At 42.2% G+C, this 21874-nt stretch overlaps 1 protein-coding gene across 3 annotated transcripts in view; it reads left to right on the forward strand.

Moving 5' to 3' along the window:
- The window catches only part of LOC122801095 (glutathione hydrolase-like YwrD proenzyme), a 1228450-nt gene that overhangs the window by 188301 nt on the left and 1018275 nt on the right, over positions 1–21874 (forward strand). The window lies entirely within an intron of this gene.

Raw genomic sequence — 21874 nt, forward strand, 5'->3', positions numbered from 1 at the left:
AGGGCCGACCGCCCCCCATCTTCTTCAGTCTTTCTTGCCCCAGATGTCAGGTGCCCCCAAAAGGAAGGCAATACATAAAGTAGTGTGATACACAAAAGTAAGCAAATAAAACATAGTAGGATAACCCAGTCAGCAGGTATGAATAGGTATTCAAACCCCAAGGTCTTACCAAGAGGGGAAGGAGGGTGGAAACCTGTACTGCAGCTGTAATAGCCCTCTAACATCTACATTTATGGTAGGTACAAAACTGTACTATGTTCATCGTGCATTACAGCTGCAGTAGTTACATATGGGTAGAATCCCAAAGCTATGTATAGGGTGGTAGGCACTATACGGAACTGGGTTGAGCTAGAATGCCCTGCAAAACTGCAGTGGCAAAGCCTGCTCTAGTTCTGGAGTATAAAGGCAGATGGTAATGCTTTGTGAAAGTATGTACAGAACTCCAAGTGGCTGCCTCCAAGATCTCTTTAGTAGGCACTCCTCTGAGGAAGGCTGTAGAGGTGGCTGTGGCCCTAGTGGAGTGAGATCTGATACCAGTAGGTACGAGCTTTCCATGATGGGAATAACAAAAGCGTATGCAGTGACCAATCCACTTGGAAATGGTCTGTTTAGTTACAGGTTTCCCTTGACCCCCCACAGCATAGGAAACTAGGAGTTGATCTGATTTTCTGAATGACTTGGTTCTGTCCAAGTAGTAACGTAGCTGCCTATGAATATCTAAAGAATGAAGCAGCCTTTCCCCTTTGTTTTGAGGATTAGAGTAGAAGGTAGGAAGGTGGATGGCCTGGTTTAGGGCTACCCTAGATACTACTTTAGGCATAAAGGAGGGGTTAGTACGCAGGGAAACCCTGTCCTGATGGAATATTAGGAATGGCTGCACCGCCATGAGGGCCTGTAACTCAGATACCCTACGAGCTGAAGTGATGGCCAGTAGAAAAGCTGTTTTCCAGGACAAATATTGTAATTCTGCTGAAGCAGCTGGTTCAAAAGGAGGCAATGTCAATTTTTCCAGTACATAGTTAAGGTCCCAAGCTGGTACTGGTTGTTTCCTTGGAGGCCTTATGTTCTTAGCCCCTCTGAGGAACTGTGGCAGTAGAGGGTGTGAGAATAAAGGAGGATCCATGTTGAATTCTGCAGATATTGCTGAGGCATGTATCTTGATTGAGGAAAAAGAAAGTCCCTTGTTCAAAAGTTCAGTTAGGTACTGTAACATCTGAGGCAGGTTTAACTTTCTAGGATCCTGTCCTCTTTCTTCATTCCAACAGCAAAACCGCTTCCATTTTGCGGAGTAAGCTTTTCTTGTAGATGGTCTTCTAGCCTCCAAAATGACATCCTGCACTTCTTGGAGAGTAGTGCCTGATGTGAAGTTAAGGGATTTTCCATGCAGCTAGACTGAGAGTTTTCAGCTGACTGTGAAGAGTTTTGAAATTGTTCTCATGCCAGCAGTAGAGGTGTTAGAGGCAGGGGCCACGGAGGAGTGTGTGTTAGGTTCCTCAATAGTGGATACCAATGTTGTCTCGGCCAATCTGGAGCAATCAGTATCATCCTTGGCTTGTCTGTTCTTGCTTTCAGAAGCACCTTGGGCAGCAGGGGTAGTGGTGGGAATGCATAAACTGACCAAGTTGTCCATGTGAATGAAAGGCGCCCACTTTCCAAGCCTTTGGGTGGAAGGTCCTTGAGCAAAACTTTTTTAATTGATGATTTTTGTGGGAGGCAAAAAGGTCTATGTCTGGCCTTCCCCATGCTTGAACAATCTCTGTGAATACGTGTGGATGTAGCTTCCATTCGTGAGGGTCTGTCATATGCCTGCTCAGAGTGTCTGCCAGAGTGTTTTCCATTCCTGGTAGGTACTGAGCCTGGAGTTCTATTTGCCTTTCCAGAGCTAGATTCCAAAGAGTCATGGTTAATCTGCACAAGGGGTATGAATGAGTCCCTCCTTGTTTGTTTATGTACCACATTACTGTGGTGTTGTCTGTTCTTATGAGCAGCTGTCCTGGATGCAGGAATTCTCTGAAAGCTGAAATTGCATTTATTACTGCCAGCATTTCTTTTTGATTGATGTGAAGGTGCTTTTCTGTTTTGTGCCATCTGCCTGAATGCACCTGTCCTTCATGTGCTTCCCCAGGCGTAATCTGAAGCGTCTGTGGTTATGACTTGTGTAGCTTGAGGCTTGCAGAATGGGAGGCCTTTGTTTACTTTGCATGCTTGGGCCCACCATATGAATTCCTTTTGTAGGCAGGGAATTATTGGAATCTCTACTTAAGCTGTGACTGTGTTGAGACCATAGATTTTTAGGTACCATTGAAGTTTCCTCATGTGCAGCTTTGCACATGGGATTAGAAGAATGCAAGATGCCATGAATCCCAGAGCCTGCAGGATTTTCCTTGCAGTAAGCCTGGTACTTTTGCAAGCATTTTGAAGTAGTGAGATAGTTGCCCTTGTTTTTCAAGTTGTTAGGTAAGCCATCTGAGTGTTTGTGTCCAAGTTGGCACCCAGGAAGGTAATTTTCTGAGAGGGTGTTAGTTTTGATTTCTCCTTGTTGATGGTGTATCCCAGAGAAAGCAGTAAACGTGTCACATATGCTAGATGTTTGAGAAGTACGAGTTTGCTGTCCGCTTGGATCAGGCAGTCGCCCAGATAAGGGTAAATTTGTATCCCTTGAAGTCTGCAGTATGCAATCACTGATGCCAGGCACTTGGTGAATACTCTGGGCGCAGTAGATAAGCCAAAGGGCAATGCAGAGAATTGATAGTGATTTGAACCTGCAAGAAATCTGAGGTATCTTCTGCAACTTTGTCTGATTGGGACATGCAGGTATGCCTCCTTGAGGTCCAATGTTACCAGCCAAAACCCTTGCCCAGCATGGGAAGGAGTTGCTGTAGTGTGAGCATCTTGAATTTTGGCACTAGAAGAAATGTGTTGAGAATGGATAAGTCCAGAATGGGTCTCAGTCGCTTCCTTTTCTTGGCACCAGAAAAAGCCTTGAATAAAAACCTTGTGCTTGTTGGTGTGTAGGTACCTTTGTATAGCCCCCATGTTTAGGAGCTTTGCAATTTGTAGTTGTGCCTCTACCCTTTGATTTTGTGGTAGGTTTGGCATGCCTCTCATTTTGGAAGAGTGTGGAAATGAAATTTGTAGCCTCTGTTTATTATGTCCAGAATCCATTTGTCTGTTGTGACAATATGCCAATTGTTTGCAAATAGTGCCAGTTTCCTCCCAAAGGTGCTGCCAGTTGAATTCTGCTTGGCATGGAAATGAGGGAGTCATTGGGTTTGCTTTCTGTACTGCTGTGCACTGTCGCCACCACTTCTTGGTGTAGGTGATTGCCATTGTCTGCCTCTGTAGGATCCTTGGGTTTGTCCTCTGCCCCTTCCGCGCCTGTATCTGCCCTTTGGGCTTTGTCAGTGGTTGGAAAGGACCAGTTTTTGATGGCCAATTCCTGCTGAACCTTGGTGGCTGAACCTGTAAGAAAGCTTTGACAGTTTGCATAGATTTTGCCTTTTCTTCCATTTTACGTAAAATATCCTCAGCATTACCACCATAAAGAACATCCTTATGTAACGGAGCATCTAGGATTTTTGCTTTCACCTGATCTGGAAGATTTTGTTCCCTTAGCCATGCATGTCTATGAATGACTGCTCCAGTGGCGGCTGATCTGCTGGAGGCCTCTAGTGCATCATAACCACATTGTAAGGTGTGCTTGCCCACTTGCTCAGCACTATGCATCATATCCTGCAACTCTTTTAAATCTGGTTGTTCAGGTTGTGACATTTTGTTTTAATTGTGATAACAGAAATTGCTGATATTTAATCATATGAAACTGGCAGTTTAAGGCCCTCATGGCAAGGGTGGCCGAGGTGTAAACCTTCTTTCCCCACCTTTCTAGTGATCTAGATTCCCTTTCCGAAGGTAGTGGATTCTTGGCCGTGGAAGCCTTAATTCCTTTAGGGCCTTGAGAAATAGTTTCAGGATCTGCATTATGGCCTTTATAGAGGAACTGATGAGAATTAGGAACTCTGTAATACCTATCCGGCTTAACTGGTGCAGGAGGCAGAGAATCAGGATTTAAACAGGCCTCCGAGTATACATCATCCAAAACCTCCAAAACAGGAGGAATAGCCAGAGGTCTATGCTGAGGTAACCAGAGGAATTCCCTGAGCCTTTTCTTGGAGTCTGAGAAATCTTGGCCTTCCCAATGGAAGTGCTCTCTCAAGGAGTGTAAAGTTTCCCCAAAGGAAAAATCCTCAGGGGGGGATACAGAAGGAATGGACTGCTCTGCATCCGAATCCTCAAAAGGAGAATAAGACTGTTCTTCAGCATCAGAATGTTCTGATAAAATGGAATCTTGGTCAGAAGGAGGAGAATCCTCCTCTACTCTGGGTCTCTTGTCCGGAGGGGCCTGTGAGCCTCTGATAAGGGTGATCAGGTCTTCAGCCATTTTAAGCATGTGCTTTAGGCGTGGGCCCAGGTCTTGGGCCTTGTGAAGCAGGCCTAGAAAGTTGCTTGGCTGATTTTGCTTTTGTAAAGGCCTTGATGGAGAAGGAAGATGAAGGCCTAAATACACCATGAGTGGATGTAGATCTATCCACATTGGTGGGTTCGACATGAACAGGTGCTTCGTAGTAGTTTGGGAAAGGACCAAGAACCAGCGGTCTCAGGTACAGAAGACCCGCCAAGGAGTGTCGCCGGTAGTCAGGGACTGCAAAGGCGTCTCACTGAGAACCGGCCCACGTGGAGCTTGTTTCGCGTGGTGTCGGTGGAGACCGCAGTTCTCGACTGACGGTCCTTTTTTGCTTTCTGGACATAGCGGTAGTCGGAGTATCCGGCGACATTTTATAATTAAACGCTTTGCCAAAATAGTGTTGGGCGAACTCTGCCCGCGCTTGATAGTGCGTTTATTGAAGGTAGCAAAAGCGCAGCCCGAGACGCCGTGGTCTGGGCCCAAACAAGGTATGCAAAGGGAATGGAAATCCTTATGCGGTATTTGCTTCCCACAAGAAATACAATTATTAACTTTTTCTGACATCGGTCTGAGGCAAGAAAAGGTTCCCAACGGGTACTTAGCTTTAATGAAGACTTCGATCCAAATTCTTCGTAATTCAGGAGCTGGCCGACCGGCACTTGCGAACTGCTTCTGCCGGGCACCGCGCAAAAAGACTGAAGATGGCGTCGGCTGTGTCTTTTATACTCTAGCCTTCCTGACGCCAGAAGAGCAGCGACAACAACCGACGCCGGACCAAGACTTTGGAATTCGGCCGACCGAGGGACCGCCTGCCGGCTGAAAACCCATATGTAACTACTGCAGCTGTAATGCACGATGAACATGTTGTAGGAAGGTGGGCAGGCGATAGGCAAAAGTGAAATGGTGGTCACCTAGTGGATCTGGAAGGGTACCACTATTGGAGAAGTAGTGAGGATGGAAAGCTAGGATCCAACCTAGGGTACTGCCAGAAATGAAGTCTTTGGAAGGTCTGGTTATGGAGTTAATAAGTTGAGTGAAGTTATAAAGATTTATGTTTAGAGAGTTAGTAGGAGATTGAATTGTGTCCCAGTTAATGTTAACATCCCCAGGATTAAAGTTTCATTAGTGATACTGGTTGAGAGCCAGGAGAGAATGTCCTCTAGGATTGGGAAATTGTCTCCAGGAGGGATATAGAGGGTGGTAATACAGATACATTTGTGTTTGTTTACTTGAAGGAGAGCTAGAATTAATTCAGCATTACCAAATTTGGGGATAGCTTTGGAGTAAGGGGTCACTGAGAGGGATGAGGAGTAAAGAAGAGCTACACCACCTCCTTTTTTATGTGTTCTATCATTTCTGATGACACAGTAGTTGGGTGGGGTCAGTTCTGAGTCTTTTATGTGTGGTTTAAGCCAGGTTTCAGAGATGGAAAGAATGTTGGGTTTGTTATGGAGAAGCCAGGCATGGGTGTTAGGGATTTTATTACATATGCTCTGAGCATTCAATGCTGTGAAATGGAGGGATCTACTAGCTGAGTGGGGAAGAAAGGATGGGGAGAAAAAGATATGTGAAGGAGAGGGGCCAGGGTTTGGGTGCATGTCCCCAGATGTAAGGATAGAGGTAAAATGGAGAACGTGGGAGAAGAGGTACTTAGGTTGTTTAGAATCTAGTTTATAAGTTGCACAGTTTGATGGGATGGGGCTGTTATTGCTTGGAGTAGTGTTTTTGTGGTAGGCTATGAGTGTATAGGTGAAGAGCACAATGTTATTGACGGAGTAGAGGTTAGGGGAAAAGTACATAGAGGGGTGTGTGTGTACTGCAAAGAGGATGAGATAGTTGAGTGAGAGGTATGGTAAGATAGTGTAAGTATGATAAGGAGATAAGAATAGGTATTAGAGTTAGAAAAGTGACTGGTTTGGCAGGCATGGTATTTATATTTGGTAGAATTGGGGTGTCAGTTTGAGCTGGGAAGGTATAGGGACAGTTGAAGTATACATTTAATAGAGTGTGAGGGGGTGGAGTAGATGCAAGGGTTGGATTGGAAGGAGCAATTAAGTAATTATAGGTGGGAAGGACAGGTTAAACTGGATTTTGGAGGAGAAGGGTGTGGCTTAGTAAGTATAAGTGTAGAGGTACTGTTAGTGAAACAGACTCTTGAGTATATTCACTGCTTTTCCAACAAATATATACAATTCTAAATGAAGCTGAAATTGGATTGCCAGGAATTGGATCAGTGAATTCAAACTGATCATTAAATGTAAAAATGTCACCTTTAAGCTTGATACTGGTGTACAATGTAACATAATGAGAGTAAGGGCATTCTGGGATACATTACTGGTTTAGTCAGGCTATAAGGTAAAATCAGAATATTAAAAGAATCTATGCCACATTTATCAAAATAGAGCTTAGAATCTTTTATTTCATATAGTGTGACTACAATAACCCAATATACTGGGAAGAGCAGCTTGTGAACAGCTGGGCATGATTAAGCCTACACACAGTGTTAAAATGTAGTCTCAGTGTGCCAAAAAGCAATATGCAGTCAGTGAAGATAAACACTCCCATTTTCATGTAGCTAAGCAGCTGCGTAGTTTTGCAGAGTGTAATTCACATTCTTGTGAAGCTAATATTTGAACATTTCTACAAGTTATAATCTGCATGTTCACAAAGATGAGGACTCACAGGACTGGAAAACAGTTTACATAATCGAGCAGAAAACTTGAATAGTCACCCAGTGCAGTCTAACAGAGATGTGATAAGAAGCACTGTGCACACAGCTATAGCAAAGACTGATAAAAATAAAGTTGTCAGAAGTTTAAAATTATGTTTTTGAATGTTATTTTGATTTGTTTACTGGTCCCGGTTGCATTCTAGGTCAATATAATATTAACTTAAGTCCATAGGCTTTACCTGTTGTACTTCAACCAATGAGAATGTTAGTGGCTTTAAGGAAAAATTACTGAAAAGGAGTTGGAGTGCATTGAGCAGCAGGAAGCGATAACAAATACAACTTGCTCTGTGGGTAAGTAGCATGTCTACTGTACTTTTATTCCATATAAGATTAAATCTTCATACACACACACACACACACACACACACACACACACACACACACACACACACACACACACACACACACACACACACACACACACACACACACAACCATGGATGAAATGGAAGCATTTGTCTACAAGGGGAACAACAGCAATCGAATCATGCAGAAGTGTGGTGTACATCAGAAATGCCTACCACACTCAAACATTTTGGATATGAATGAGCAGGCACAGATGTTAGGATTAAAAAAAAAAAGAAAATACATCAATGGCAGCCCTGGTGACTGCTCTTTCCAGTAGACTCACATCATGGTTAATGGGCCAATCGCCAAGAATGGGACTTATTGTTGGCAGGCAGTGGGTCGAGAAACAAATTTTTTTTAAAAATAAAAGAGATGTCAAGTTTTGGACAGGAGAGTCTCATCAAACTGAGACAATAATTAAACAAAAAAAAATGTCACATTTGCATCATATTTCACAATAGCAATGAAAAAGAAGTGAAGATTTCACATGAACTTCCAGAAGGGCCATGAAGAAAACTTTCTACTGACTGGTTTCATTTTAAGGACTCACATGATCTAATTCTATGAATTATTATTTGACATGCCAGTAGTGATTAAACTAGCAGACACTTCATCTAATTCTCAGACTATGTTACTTAAACAAATATTAGCTATAAATAAGATTCCTGATATCCTCATCTCATATAACAGTCTTCAGTTCAATATTCAAAAGTTTCATAAACTTGTACAAGAGTGAGAGTTTAAACAAATTACAACCAGTCCAAGATATTCACACTACAGTGGTCAAGTCAAAACAGCAATTCAAACCGTTAAGAACACGAGTAAACTATCAAAACCTTTCATTATAACCTGTTTGACGAGAAGCTCAGATAAGACAAAACAAGGGCGATAGCTTTGTTAAATACAAGAGTACAGAATCCACTTGATAAGCTTTCAGGTCAGCTAGAAGAAGAAAAAGCAGTGAGACCAGCTGCAATCCTTAGATCTTCCACTACTGAAACTAATACGAAACAAGAGGCCTTTCTAAAAAAAACAAGACTGACGTCTTTCCAGAACAGTGACAGTTCATTATAAATGCTACCAAATGTGACACAAGAATATCAAGGGATGATAAATTAACCAACACCTCATATCTCCTCTGAAAGTGTACTTACAATCTTACAATATACTGCCTGTTATAAATTACTCAAGGACATGCCTGTACCTGTCGATCATGGTACCAGAAGACTCAGATATGCAAGAACTTATAAAGACTCCAAGAAGATGGCATAACTTTAAAACATGCTATAACATTACAAATAATATCAAGGACTAATTAGTATAGCTGCTATTAATAATCAGTAAATATTTTTTTTGATGTTGTGGATTTCCACTGTATTCCATGTAAAATTAATTCTAAAGACACAGTGTAATATAGTGATTTATAGTTATGTACTTACCATAACTTGACATCTGTGTTATCTGTAGTCACCCTTCATCACATTAGGGTCTTGGATCCAATATTGGATCCGAGTCGGCATACTCAGAACACAGCTTAGCTCAAGCGCCTCCCCTCCCATAATGCTCTGCTGCCCTACACTCCCTCTGATCGAGTTTGCATAAGGAAGGAAGACAAACAAACGTATTTAAACAAAATAGAAAGTACAGTTGTGTACACTTACCATAAATGTATATGTTCGAGTGTATTCACTGTTGCAGTCATCACTTTTGGGTTATCTGCTTGCAGTAGCCCTCAGTCGGCCTGATTAACAAAGTCTTGGGTCCAGCGTCGGTTGCTGTCCTTTCTTCCATGACATCAGGGGTATAAAACATGCAGCCGACGCCATTACATCAGTTTTTCTTGCCCCAGATGTCAGGTGCCCCCTTAATGGGAAGCAATTAAATCTATAAATATACAAGGTTATACCTCCAAAAAAAAGCAAATACACCAAAAAGCTTTTGTATCCAAAAAAAGAAGGGGGCTGGAGGGAGGGTAACCAGGACTGCAACAGTGAATACACACGAACATCTACATTTATGGCAAGTATACACAACTGCACTATGTTCTTCATGTTTCACTGCTGCAGTCATCACTTTTGGGTAGATTCCCAAAGCTAAGGATGGGAGGAGGAATTTAAACAGAATTAGGACCAGCTAAAAGGCCCTGCAAGACTGCAGTGGCAAAGCCAGCTCTGGACTTAGAGAAAATTGGCAGATGGTAATGCTTGGTGAAAGTATGTACAGAACTCCAGGTAGCAGCTTCTAGGATGTCCCTGGTAGGGACGCCTCTGAGAAAGGCTGTAGAGGTAGATGCAGCCCTGGTAGAGTGGGGTCTGATCCCATGTGGGATAGGTTTTCCATGGTGTCTGTAGCAGAAATGGATGCAAAGGCCTATCCATTTGGAAATAGTTTGCTTTGAAATAGCCTTCCCCTCTGCCCTTGCAGCAAATGCCACCAGCAGTTGATCAGATTTCCTTTGAGGTTTAGTTCTGTCCAAGTAGAATCTAAGTTGTCTGTGCATATCTAAGGAGTGCAAAATCCGTTCCCCTTTGTTCTGTGTATTAGGAAAGAAGGTTGGCAAATGTATGGACTGATTAAAGGCCACACTGGATACCACCTTCGGCATGAAGGAGGCATTGGTCCTGAGGGACACCCTGTCTGCATGAAAGATGATGAAAGGCTCCACTGCCATGAGGGCCTGTAATTCAGATACCCTTCTTGCTGAAGTGATTGCTAAAAGGAAAGCTGTTTTCCAAGAAAGAAATTTTAAGCCCGCAGTGGCAGCTGGCTCGAAAGGAGGAAGGGTGAGCTTTTCCAATACAAAGTTGAGGTCCCAGGCTGGAGTTGGAGCTCTCCTAGGTGGTCACAGACTGTTGGCCCCTCTGAGGAACTGCTTAAGCAGTGGATGAGAGAAGAGGGGTGGTTCTGTGTTATAATGAGCTGAGATGGCTGAGGCGTGAATTTTGATGGAGGAGAAAGACAGGCCCTTATGAAGCATCTCAGTTAAGTATTGTAAAATCTGAGGTAAATTGGGCACTTTTGTGCTCGTCCCTTGAGTTTGGTTCCAAGCACAGAATCTTTTCCATTTTTCAGCATAAGACTTTCTGGTACTAGACCTCCTTGCCTCTAAAATGATATCCATCACTGGTTTACTCAGGGATTGTAAAGGAGAAATTATGTAATTAACCAGGCTGCTAGATTCAGTGCTTGAAGTTGAGGGTGTAGAATTTGGTTCTCCAGCTGAGACACAAGAGTAGGAGTCTGAGGCAGGTGCCATGGGGCCCACAGTGACACACTGAGCAAGGGGGGGTACCAGTGTTGGCGTGGCCAGTCTGGTGCAATCAAAATCGTCCTTGGTTTGTCTTGTTTGATCTTTAGTAGTACTTTGGAGAGCAGAGGCAGAGGAGGAAAGGCATAAACTGATAAGTTTTTCCAGCTGAAGGACAGAGCATCCACTTTCCAAGCTTGTTTGTGGGGAGTCCTTGTGCAGAATTTGTCTAACTGAGAGTTTTGGGGGAGGCAATCAGGTCTATATCTGGGCTCCCCCATTTGCTTGTCAACATGTTGAAAATCATTGGTTCTAGTTTCCACTCGTGTGGTTCCATGAGGTTTCTGCTTAGTTCGTCTGCCAGTGTGTTTAGTTTTCCCTGGCAGGAATTGAGCTTGTAAATGTACTTGATAGCTCAGGGCTGTGTTCCACAATGCCATGGCTAGTCTGCAGAGGGGGTAAGAATGTGTACCCCACTGCTTGTTTATGTACCACATAACAGTGGTGATGTCTGTCTTTATCATTAATTGTCCTGGAAGAATGTGGTCCTTGAAGGCTGTCAGAGCATTCTGTACAGCTAACATTTCTTTTTGATTGCTATGCAGGTGCATTTGACTTGGGTTCCATTTGCCCTGAATGCACTTCCCTGCCAGGTGGGCCCCCCATGCATAGTCTGATGCATCTGTTGTTAAGGTTTGGGCAGCAGGGGGTAGTATGAATGGTAGTACCCTGTTCTGGTGGCAGGCCTCTGCCCACCAAAGGAACTCTAGGCATAGGCAAGGTATGATAGGAATCATTGCTTCTAGATCCTGTGAATGTTGACACCATAGGCTTTTGAGATACCATTGCAGTTTCCTCATATGCAGTCTTGCATATGGAATTAGAAGAATGCAGGAGGCCATGAACCCCAAGGCTTGCAATATTTGCCTTGCAGATAACTGGGTTTTTGTGGCCACTTGTTTGAAGTAGGTTGTCAAATGAATCCGTTTCTCTGGCATGAGGAAAGCCATCTGAGAAGTTGTATTCAAGCTTGCTCCCAGGAATATAATTTGTTGACAAGTAAAAGATAAAGCAGCTCCAGGGAAACAGAGCAAGGTGCAGAGAAAATGAACAAAAATAGAATAAAAACTGCATCAAAAGCTCACACACCAAAGATTTTATTTAAACAAAAAAGTTAAGCGCTTAGGGTTATTATGCAATATTCCAGTGATATTAATGAATATACCAACATCATTAAAAAACATTGGAATATTTTAGAAGAAACACCTGGGTTGGCAGACAAAATTGGAAAATCCCCCTCTTTTACGTTTAGGAATAACATCTCACTGAAACAGCATCTGTGCAATAAAAAGAGATCACAGCATACTGGTAAATATGATCACTTTGGCACATTTTCTTGCAAGCATTGCATAGCCTGCCAACACATTCATGTTAATACCAGTTATACCCATCCATCTTTATGCTTTAACATTAAGACCAAATGCTTTGCCAACTGCAGAACTTATAATGTAGTAGACTTCTCTTTCTGTGTGTCCTGCCATTCATTTTATGTAGGAAAAATGAATAGAATGTTCAAAGATAGAGTGCTGGAACATATTAGGGACATCAAAAATAAGAAAGATAGCAGTGCATTAGCTAACCATGTAAGCTGTGAAGATCCTACACATATTTTTAAATTTTTTGTGATACAAGTAATACATCCTGACATCAGATGGGGCGACACTGAGAATCACACAGAAAGCATTGAGCAAGAATGGATACTGAAACTTAATGTGGAAAAAAACCCAGGTTTGAATAGCATTGCTTCCCTTAAACCTTTTCTCAAAGCACATCCATTGCCACATAAATTCTAGTAACCTGTCCTTGGAAGCTTTAATTTTTAGTATGATATATACTGAAATGGTTAGCTTGTTGTTATGTGCAGTGTTATTGTTATGTGAAATGCTTTTTCAACTTTTATAAAAGCTTAGTAAGGCTATACAATGCACAGCACTCGTGTTTTTAATTTAACTAATCATGAAAATTTTTTAATTAACTATAACCAATGACCTTAGCGGTGCTGATCACCTGACATGTCTTTTACTTATTTAAATGTTTTATAGTATTTTACTAGCTATCTGATGAAGCGACTTGGTTAGTTGCGAAAGCACTTACTTTTTTGTTTAAATAAAATCTTTGGTGTGTGAGCTTTTGGTGCAGTTTTTATTCTATTTTACTTCATTTTCTCTGTACCTTGCTCTGTTTCCCTGGAGCTGCTTTATCTTTTACTTGTTTACGCATCTCATTCAGCAGAAGGGGACACACCAATTTATTTGTAGTTATGGAGAACTCGGATTCTAATGAGACTATAAATGGTTTCAGTGACCGTTTCCTTCGGACTCTACATATACAGAATAATCCCTTAATGGACTTGAACTTTATTTGCTCTGTGGATAATAATGAAACTAATATCAACTATCAGGTACCTGAATTTCTGCAACATTACAGGGATCTGGAAAACAAAATGTACAAGTTTAAGAGGCTGCAATGGCAACGGCTACATTTGCAAGCCTCGTTGCAACATAAGATTATTCCCAGAGGACTACATATTTTGAATATGCCTACCTATGGAGAGACATACCCTGATCTACTGAGAAGATGGCAAGAATTGAACGTTTATTTCAGTACACAGTATATGCGTTTGCTAACTGATTTTGTTCTGCCAATAGAAAATGAACTGAAAGAACAAATTATTGCTGCTGAAAGTGATATCTCTACACATTTTTCTATTGATGTTATTTTAGACAAATTAGATAGTTTACAAGAAAATATTACTGTGTATGATAAGAAACTACAGGCTCTAAAACTCAAGAAGTTACAGAGGGGTAGAAGGGATTTTGATAACAATCATGTTTTCTCCTGGCCAAGAGAAACTAACAGGCCCTTAGCCACAGTTAATGAAGGCATAACCTCCATTCAACCAGACTCTATGTGAGGTTAAACTAGAGCAACAACCATTCGTACTATGTCTACAGCACAAGCATCACCTCCTCCCCCACCCTCAGCCTTAGCCGAAGCAGTGGCTGAAACAGTAAACGTTAGAGAGAATCTACTAACGGAAGCAGCAACTGCCAATAACTGCCACAGAGCTACGATACAGGAACCTACTGCTGGCCCTTCCACAACACAAAGGAATCTACATGGCACTTTTTTAGGGGCTCCAGAAGATACACGAATTACTTTGAAGAATCCACTACCCATCAAGGCACGATCGAGAAGCCTAAACAATCAAGACAATCGATCGAGACAAGGGAGCATGGAATGGAATCCGAATCATACCAAGCGGAAACGAATGTAAGCCACAATCTGATTTTTAACATTTCTTCTCTTAGGCTCACTAGTGAACATATTGCGCTACTGAATAAAGGACTGTCCTTTGTTCCAGCTAAACGAGCCAACCCAGTTACTATGTTAAAAGACTTGAGGTTATTGGGAAGGAACTTGTCTCTGAAAAATGTTTTTGCTTCTGGGGTAAACAATGCTGAAGTACACAAGCGTTATCAGAAGCCAAGTACTTTCATTCCTACTTCGCACCCTGTGATACAAACTTTCATTAATGTTTGTGAATGAGATTTTAGATCGCTTTTTCTCTAAAGGTACTAATACTCAATTTTATAATTTATCAAGCAATGAAAATAAGGCCTTATATGAACTAGTTAATATGAATTCCACTGAAATCAAGCAGGCCGATAAAGGTGGTGGAAATGTGTTGCTTGATACTGAGTTGTATTTACAACAAATGAATGATTTACTGAGTGCATCTGATACATATCAATGTATTTCTTTTGCAACTGTTAAAGGTATTATTGACAAGGTTTCTTTTTTAATTTTTGATTTACTTATGACAGGTATGATAGATGAGGATTTATTTAAATTTTTTAACACTCAGAATCCCATTATTCCCAGAATTTATGGCCTTCCGAAGATACATAAACATGCCACCATACCACCAATGAGACCTATTGTCTGGATGGTGTACAGAAGCACTATCCATTTATGTAGAAGGCAATTTACATACATTACTTAATGACTGCTACACCATTCTCAGGGACACCAAAAGCTTTCTTGAAAGACTACATAATAGATTAGAGACTTGATTGTGAGTATATGTTGGTTACTACGGACATCGAAGAATTATTTACATCTATACCCAACGACTGGGGAGTTGAGATGATTACAGAGTTTCTCAATATCAATCACTCTTTTGATAATAATAAGGTTGAACTTATATGTGCCCTATTAGATATTATCTTAGAGAACAATGATTTTGTGTTTAATAATGAGTTCTTCCTTCAGAAGGTTGGCGTGGCTATGGGCACGACTTGTGTCAATAGCTACGCCAACCTAGCTTTAGTTGCTGGGAACAGTCTCATCTCCTGACAGAGATTTGAACACATTCTCTGGTATGTCCGATTTGTGGACGACGTTTTCCTTCTCTGGAAGGGAAACAATCAAGAACTGGATGAATGTGTCAAATACATTCACACAACTTGGTTTTTGAAATTTACTTATCAATGTTCATACAGTGAAATTAATTTTTTAGATGTATTAGTTAAAAAAATCAGAACAACAGAAATTGAATAGTAGCATTTACAGAAAGCCCACAAGGAAAAATGTTCTGTTGCACAGGCCCAGCATGCATCCTAGACACATTTCTAAGAACGTTGTCAAAGGACAAGTTTATAGGATTTTGAGACTACACAGCGATGACCGAGCAGCACAGCTAGCTCTGGAAGTAGCTAAACAAGAATTTTTAGATAGAGGATATAGTGCACAAGACACTGACAGTGCCATTACTGAAGCCTGGAAGCAACACAGTGGCAGATGCAAACCATATCTCAGTGAAAGTCAATCTTTGGATTCAGGGCAGAGACTGGAGTGCAACACCAATGGTTTTAGGGTTATTATGCAATATTCCAGTGATATTAATAAATATACCAACATCATTAAAAAACATTGGAGTATTTTAGAAGAAACATCTGGGTTGACAGACAAAATTGGAAAATCCCCCTCTTTTACGTTTAGGAATAACATCTCACTGAAACAGCATCTGTGCAATAAAAAGAGATCACAGCATACTGGTAAAAATGATCGCTTTGGCACATTTTCTTGCAAGCATTGCATAGCCTGCCAACACATTCATGTTAGTACCAGTTATACCCATCCATCTTTACGCTTTAACATTAAGACCAAATGCTTTGCCAACTGCAGAACTTCTAATGTAGTAGACTTCTCTTTCTGTGTGTCCTGCCATTCATTTTATGTAGGAAAAATGAATAAAATGTTCAAAGATAGAGTGCTGGAACATATTAGGGACATCAAAAATAAGAAAAATAGCAGTGCATTAGCTAACCATGTAAGCTGTGAAGATCCTACACATATTTTTAAATTTTTTGTGATACAAGTAATACATCCTGACATCAGATGGGACGACACTGAGAATCACACAGAAAGCATTGAGCCAGAATGGATACTGAAGCTTAATGCTGAAAACCCCCCAGGTTTGAATGGCATTCCTTCCCTTAAACCTTTCCTCAAAGCACGTCCATTGTAACCTGTCCTTGGAAGCTTTAATTTTTAGTATGATATATACAGAAATGGTTAGCTTGTTGTTATGTGCAGTGTTGTTGTTATGTGAAATGCTTTCTCTACTTTTATAAGAGCTTAGTAAGGCTATACAATGCACAGCATTCGTGTTTTTAATTTAACTAATCATGACAATTTTTTAATTAACTATAACCAATGACATTAGCAGTGCTGATCACCTAACATGTCTTTTACTTATTTAAATGTTTTATAGTATTTTACTAGCTGTCTGATGAAGCGACTTGGTTAGTTGCGAAAGCACTTACTTTTTTGTTTAAATAAAATCTTTGGTGTGTGAGCTTTTGGTGCAGTTTTTATTCTATAATATAATTTGTTGACAGGGTACCAGGTGTGATTTCTTTTCGTTTATAGTGTACCCCAGAAGACAAGTCAGTACCCTTTGAACAAAGGCCAGATGATTCAAAAGTATGTCCTGGCTTTCTGCTCGAATTAGACAATTGTCCAGATATGGGTATATTTTAATATTTCTTTGCCTGCAGAATGCAATGACTGGAGCTAAGCACTTTGTGAATACCCTGGGCACAGTAAATAAGCCAAAGGGCAGTGCAGAGAACTGATAGTGCATGTAGCCTGCTTTGAAGCGTAGGTATCTTCTGCAAGACTCCCTGATAGGGATGTGCAGGTATGCTTCTTTTAAATCTAGTGTTGCCAACCATGCATCTTTGCCTAGCATAGGAAGCAGCTGGTGAAGAGTCAGCATCTTGAATTTTGGAATCACAGAAAGGTATCTAGAGTAGAAAGGTCCAGGATAGGATGCCATGTATTGCCTTTTCTGGGTACCAGGAAAAGTCTTGAATAGAACCCTTGTCCCTTTTCCTCTTCTGGTACCAACTGAATAGCCCCCATACTTAAGAGAGAGAGTACTTGATTTTGGGCCTCTGCCCACTGATTTGAGGGTAGATCTGGCCACCTGCTTGGTGTTGATAAGGTGTGGAAGTGAAATCTGTATCCTTGGGACACTATATTTAAAACCCATTTGTCCTGGGTAATGAGTTCCCAGTTTTTGGCCTGCAGACCAATCTTTCCGCCTAAAAGAGCATTCAGTTGGGAAATGCTTGTAAGTTTTAGAAGCAAGTCATTGAGACTGCTTTCCATAGGGGGGAGTCTTACTACTCCCTGATTTGGGTGCGGAAACTTCCCACTGCTTAGTCTAGTGTGTCCACTGGGACTGAAACCTGGGGTTTCTGCTATGTCTGGGTTTGGCTTGAGAAGACCTTAAAGAGGCTGGAAAGAACCAATTCTTAGAGGGCCAGTCCTACTAAATATAGGAAGCTGAACTTGTGTAAGAAATCTTTTAACAGTTTTCATAGATTTAGCTTTATCTTCCATCTTTTTAAGAACTTCCTCAGCCTTGTTGCCAAACAGGCGAACCTGATTTAAGGGAGCATCCAGCAATTTAGCTTTAACATGATCAGCTAAAGATTGCTCCTTAAGCCAAGCATGCCTTCTGAGCACAGAACCAGTAACAGCAGCACTGCAAGAGGCCTCTAAAGAATCAAACCCACATTGCAAAGTATGTTTTCCAACCTGTTCAGCAGAATGCATTAAATCCTGTAATTCTTTATTTTCCGCACAGTCAGGAATCAGCATAATTTTCTGTTTAAGCAATCCAATAACATGTTGTTGATATTTTAACATATGAAACTGGCAGTTTAAAGCCCTAATGGCCAAGGTTGCAGAAGTGTAAACCTTCTTACCCCATCTATCCAATGCCCTGGAATCTATCAGAAGGGGTAGGATTTTTAGCAGCAGAAGCCTTAATGCCCTCGGGTACCTGTGAAATGGTCTCTGGATCCACAATAGGATTTTTAAAAAGGAACTTGTGTGAATCAGGAACCCTGTAATATCTGTCAGGTTTTCTGGGAGCAGGAAGCAAAGAGTCAGGGGCCAGTCTAGATTCTGAAAAAGCATAATCAACAATGTCTAGTACAGGAGGAATAGCTAAAGGCCTCTGCTAAGGAAGGAGTAAGAAATCCCTAAGCTGCTTTTTTGAATCAGAAAAATCCTGGCTTTCCCAGTGGAAATGCTCCCTTAGAGTATGTAACGTTTCACCAAAAGAAAAATCCTCTGGAGGGGAAGCAGAGGGAATACAGTCCTCTGCATCAGAATCCTCATAAGTTGATAAAGGCAAATCCAGATCAGAAAAATCAGAAAATCAGAATCCAAGTCAGAAGATTCATAAAAAACTACAGTCCTATGTCTCTTAGAAGGTGGAGGCTGGCTTCTCCTGATTAAAGTTATAAGATCTTCAGCCATTCTTATCATTTGATTTTTAGGCAAAGAGGCCTGAGCATGCGGCCTGGGCGTAATTTTTTTTAGGCATGATTCGAGATTTAGGTCTAAAAGAAGATGGAGGCGTCGGTTTAATATGCAAGTCCATAGGCCTGAATACACCCTCAGAAGTCAGTGCCTGCACAGCGGCTCTGGACCCATCCAAGGTAGAGACATCCGCAGGTTCCATAGTTGAAGCATCTCGTGACATACCGGACTCCGAATGGGTCTCAGTAGAGGCCTGCGAATCAGAAGTAGCGGGTATCAGGGGCTGCAAAAGTGCCTCACTGAGTACCGGCGAACTGGCGACTGGCTTAGGAGAAGCGTCATCGGCAGTTCTTGACCTTGGCGACCTGTCTCTGTCTTTATCCTTGCATTTTTTCAGAATCCCAGTAGTCGGATGGCTAACCAACGACATTTCTGGATAATTAAACCGAGAACCGAAATATTTATAGAGGCAAAAATATACCGACGACGGATAGTGCGCTGATTAAATAAAGCACAAAACCGACAGCACGGTACGTCGTGGTCAGGGCCTAGGCAAGGAACACAGTACGAATGAAAATCTTTATGAGGTATTTGCTTTCCACAAGTAATGCAATTATTAACTTTTACTGACATCGGTAAGGAGCAAGAAAAAGTTTCCCCAACGGGGTAGTTAGCTTTAGTTGAAGACTTTGGTTCTGAAACTTGAAAACGAAAATTTCAGGAGTCGGCCGACCGGCACTTGTAAACTGCTTCTGCTTCAGGCACCGCATGGCAAGAAAGACTGATGTAATGATGTCGGCTGCATGTTTTATACCCCTGATGAACTGATGTCATGGAAGAAGGGACAGCAACCGACGCAGGACCCAAGACTTTATTAATCAGGCTGACTGAGGGCTACTGCAAGCAGATAACCCAAAAGTGATGACTGGAACAGTGAAACACGAAGAACATCTTCCAAATCCAACCAATCTTCCAGGAAGGGGGCTGGATGGTGGGATCGTGATGAACGGTGACTACAGATAACACAGATGCCAAGTTATAAGTACATAACTATAAATCTAATATTATCTAGTCACCATTCCTCACGTTAGAGTCAGAGTCCCCAGCTATTTAAATCCTGGGAGGTCTCAAGGAAGGACATGCTGAAGAACAGTGGAGCCAAATGAAGCCCTTCCTCTGGAAACCAAATCCAACTTATAGTGGGAAATGAAAGTGTGGGGAGAAGACCACGTTGCCGCTGCACAAATGTCATCTAAAGACTGATGATCTGCAAAGGCAGTGGAAGTAGAAACTGCCCCGGTAGAATGAGCCCTCACTGGTGTAGCCAAGGAAATACTTTCTAAAAAAATAAATGAAGGAAATACATTGCGAAATCCAATGGGAAACCGTGACTTTTGAAATACCCCTGCCCTTTCCAGCCACTTTAGGCATGAAGGATGGATCTGGTTTTAGAGATACCCTGTCCTTGTGGAAAACTAAGTAGGGCAGCTTGATAGTAAGAGCTTGCAACTCCAAAACTCTTTGCCGAAGTTATTGCCACTAAAATGGCAGTTTTCCAGGAAAGAAATTTAATATCACACAAAGCCACTAGTTCAAAGGGTGGTTTTGTCAAAGCCTGTAGAACCAAAGTCAAATCCCATGGGGGAGAAGGGTTTTTACAGGTGGCCGTAATAGAAAAAAAACTTTTAAAAAGGCCTTACAGAGGCGCGCAGAAAAGGCAGAATTACCACCAAGGTGAAAATTTGAAATTGTTGCCAACTGTACCTTGATAGTGGAAAAACTAGCCCCTTCCTTAAAGAGAGAGGTCAAAAAGAGAAGAATTTCAGGAACAGGGGCGGAGAAGGGGTCTAAATTCCTATTCTTCGCCCAAACCAAAAAAACTCTTTTTACTGGAATAAACTTTCCTAGTAGAGGACCTCTGAGAAGCAAGAATAATCTCCTTTACGGGTGAAGCCAGCCTGGACTTAGCCAAAATCACTGGGAAGTGGACATACCACTCTGTCAGACATAGGGTCTGAAGGTTCGGGAGCGGCAGGAGAGAAGGATGAGACAGCAGATCTGGAATTTGATCGAGCACCCAGGTTGCATGCCTCAAATGAGACCGTAGGAGGGGGAACCACACCTACTGAGGCCAAACGAGGGCAATGAGAATCAGTTGACTCTTGAGGCGTCTGGCTTTCTGAATTATTTCTGGGAATTAGAGGTAATGGAGGAAAGGCATACAGGAGAACCGGAGGCCAATCATGGGTGAGCGCGTCCCTGGGGGATTCCCCTTCTGGGGGGATCAATGCAAAGAAGTTGCTGCATTTGTGGTTGAGAGGAGATGCAAACAGATCGCAGCTCGGATAACACCACCAATGGAAGATCAGTTGAGCCACCACTGGGTTCAGGGGCCACTCGTGGGGAGTCAATATAGCCCTGCTCAATTTGTCCTCCAACATGTTGGATACTCCGGGAATGTGCGTTACAATGAGAAAGCGCCCGGTGGCCATCGCCCACTCACAGACCCTCATGGCCTCGCGGCACAGCAGATAAGAACGTGTGTCCCTTTGCTTGTTTATATACCACACAACAGCCATGTTGTCTGACAGAACTGCAATCGTTCCCTGAGGAAGGCAGTCTTGAAAGGTCTGCAACGACAAAAGGACTGCCCTCATCTCCAGAACTTTGATGTGCAGTTTGGTCTCTAAGGGCAACCATGTCCCTTGGATCGTCTGTCCCTGGAAATGCCCCCACCCCCACCCCAGGAGGGAAGCGTCCGAGGTGAATGCTGCCACAGGAGTCAGAGGACTAAAAGGCCTGCCCGCTAGAAGATCCGGTGAACAAATCCGCCATGAAAGATGCTTGTGACACACTGGGGTGAGCCAAATGAGAAAGGATAGGGGATGCAGCAACGCTGACCACTGAACTGCAAGGGTCCACTGAAGGACCCTCATATGGTACCAAGCCATCGCTACCAAATAAATGGCAGCCACCATCGATCTTAGAGCCCTGAAAATGAGTGAGACTGGAGAACAGCTTAGCTCCAGCAAGATCCAAACGTGGTCACGAATAAGCAACACCCGAAGGGGTAAGGCTGTGACCTGAGAGGTGGTATCCAACAGAGTGCCTATGAACTCCAGCTTCTGGGTTGGAATCAAAGAGGATTTCGCTATGTTCACTGTAATACCCAGCACATGGA

This window comes from Protopterus annectens, chromosome 4.part1, assembly GCF_019279795.1.
Source record: "Protopterus annectens isolate FY-2018-M chromosome 4.part1, PAN1.0, whole genome shotgun sequence".
NCBI lineage: Eukaryota > Metazoa > Chordata > Ceratodontiformes > Protopteridae > Protopterus > Protopterus annectens.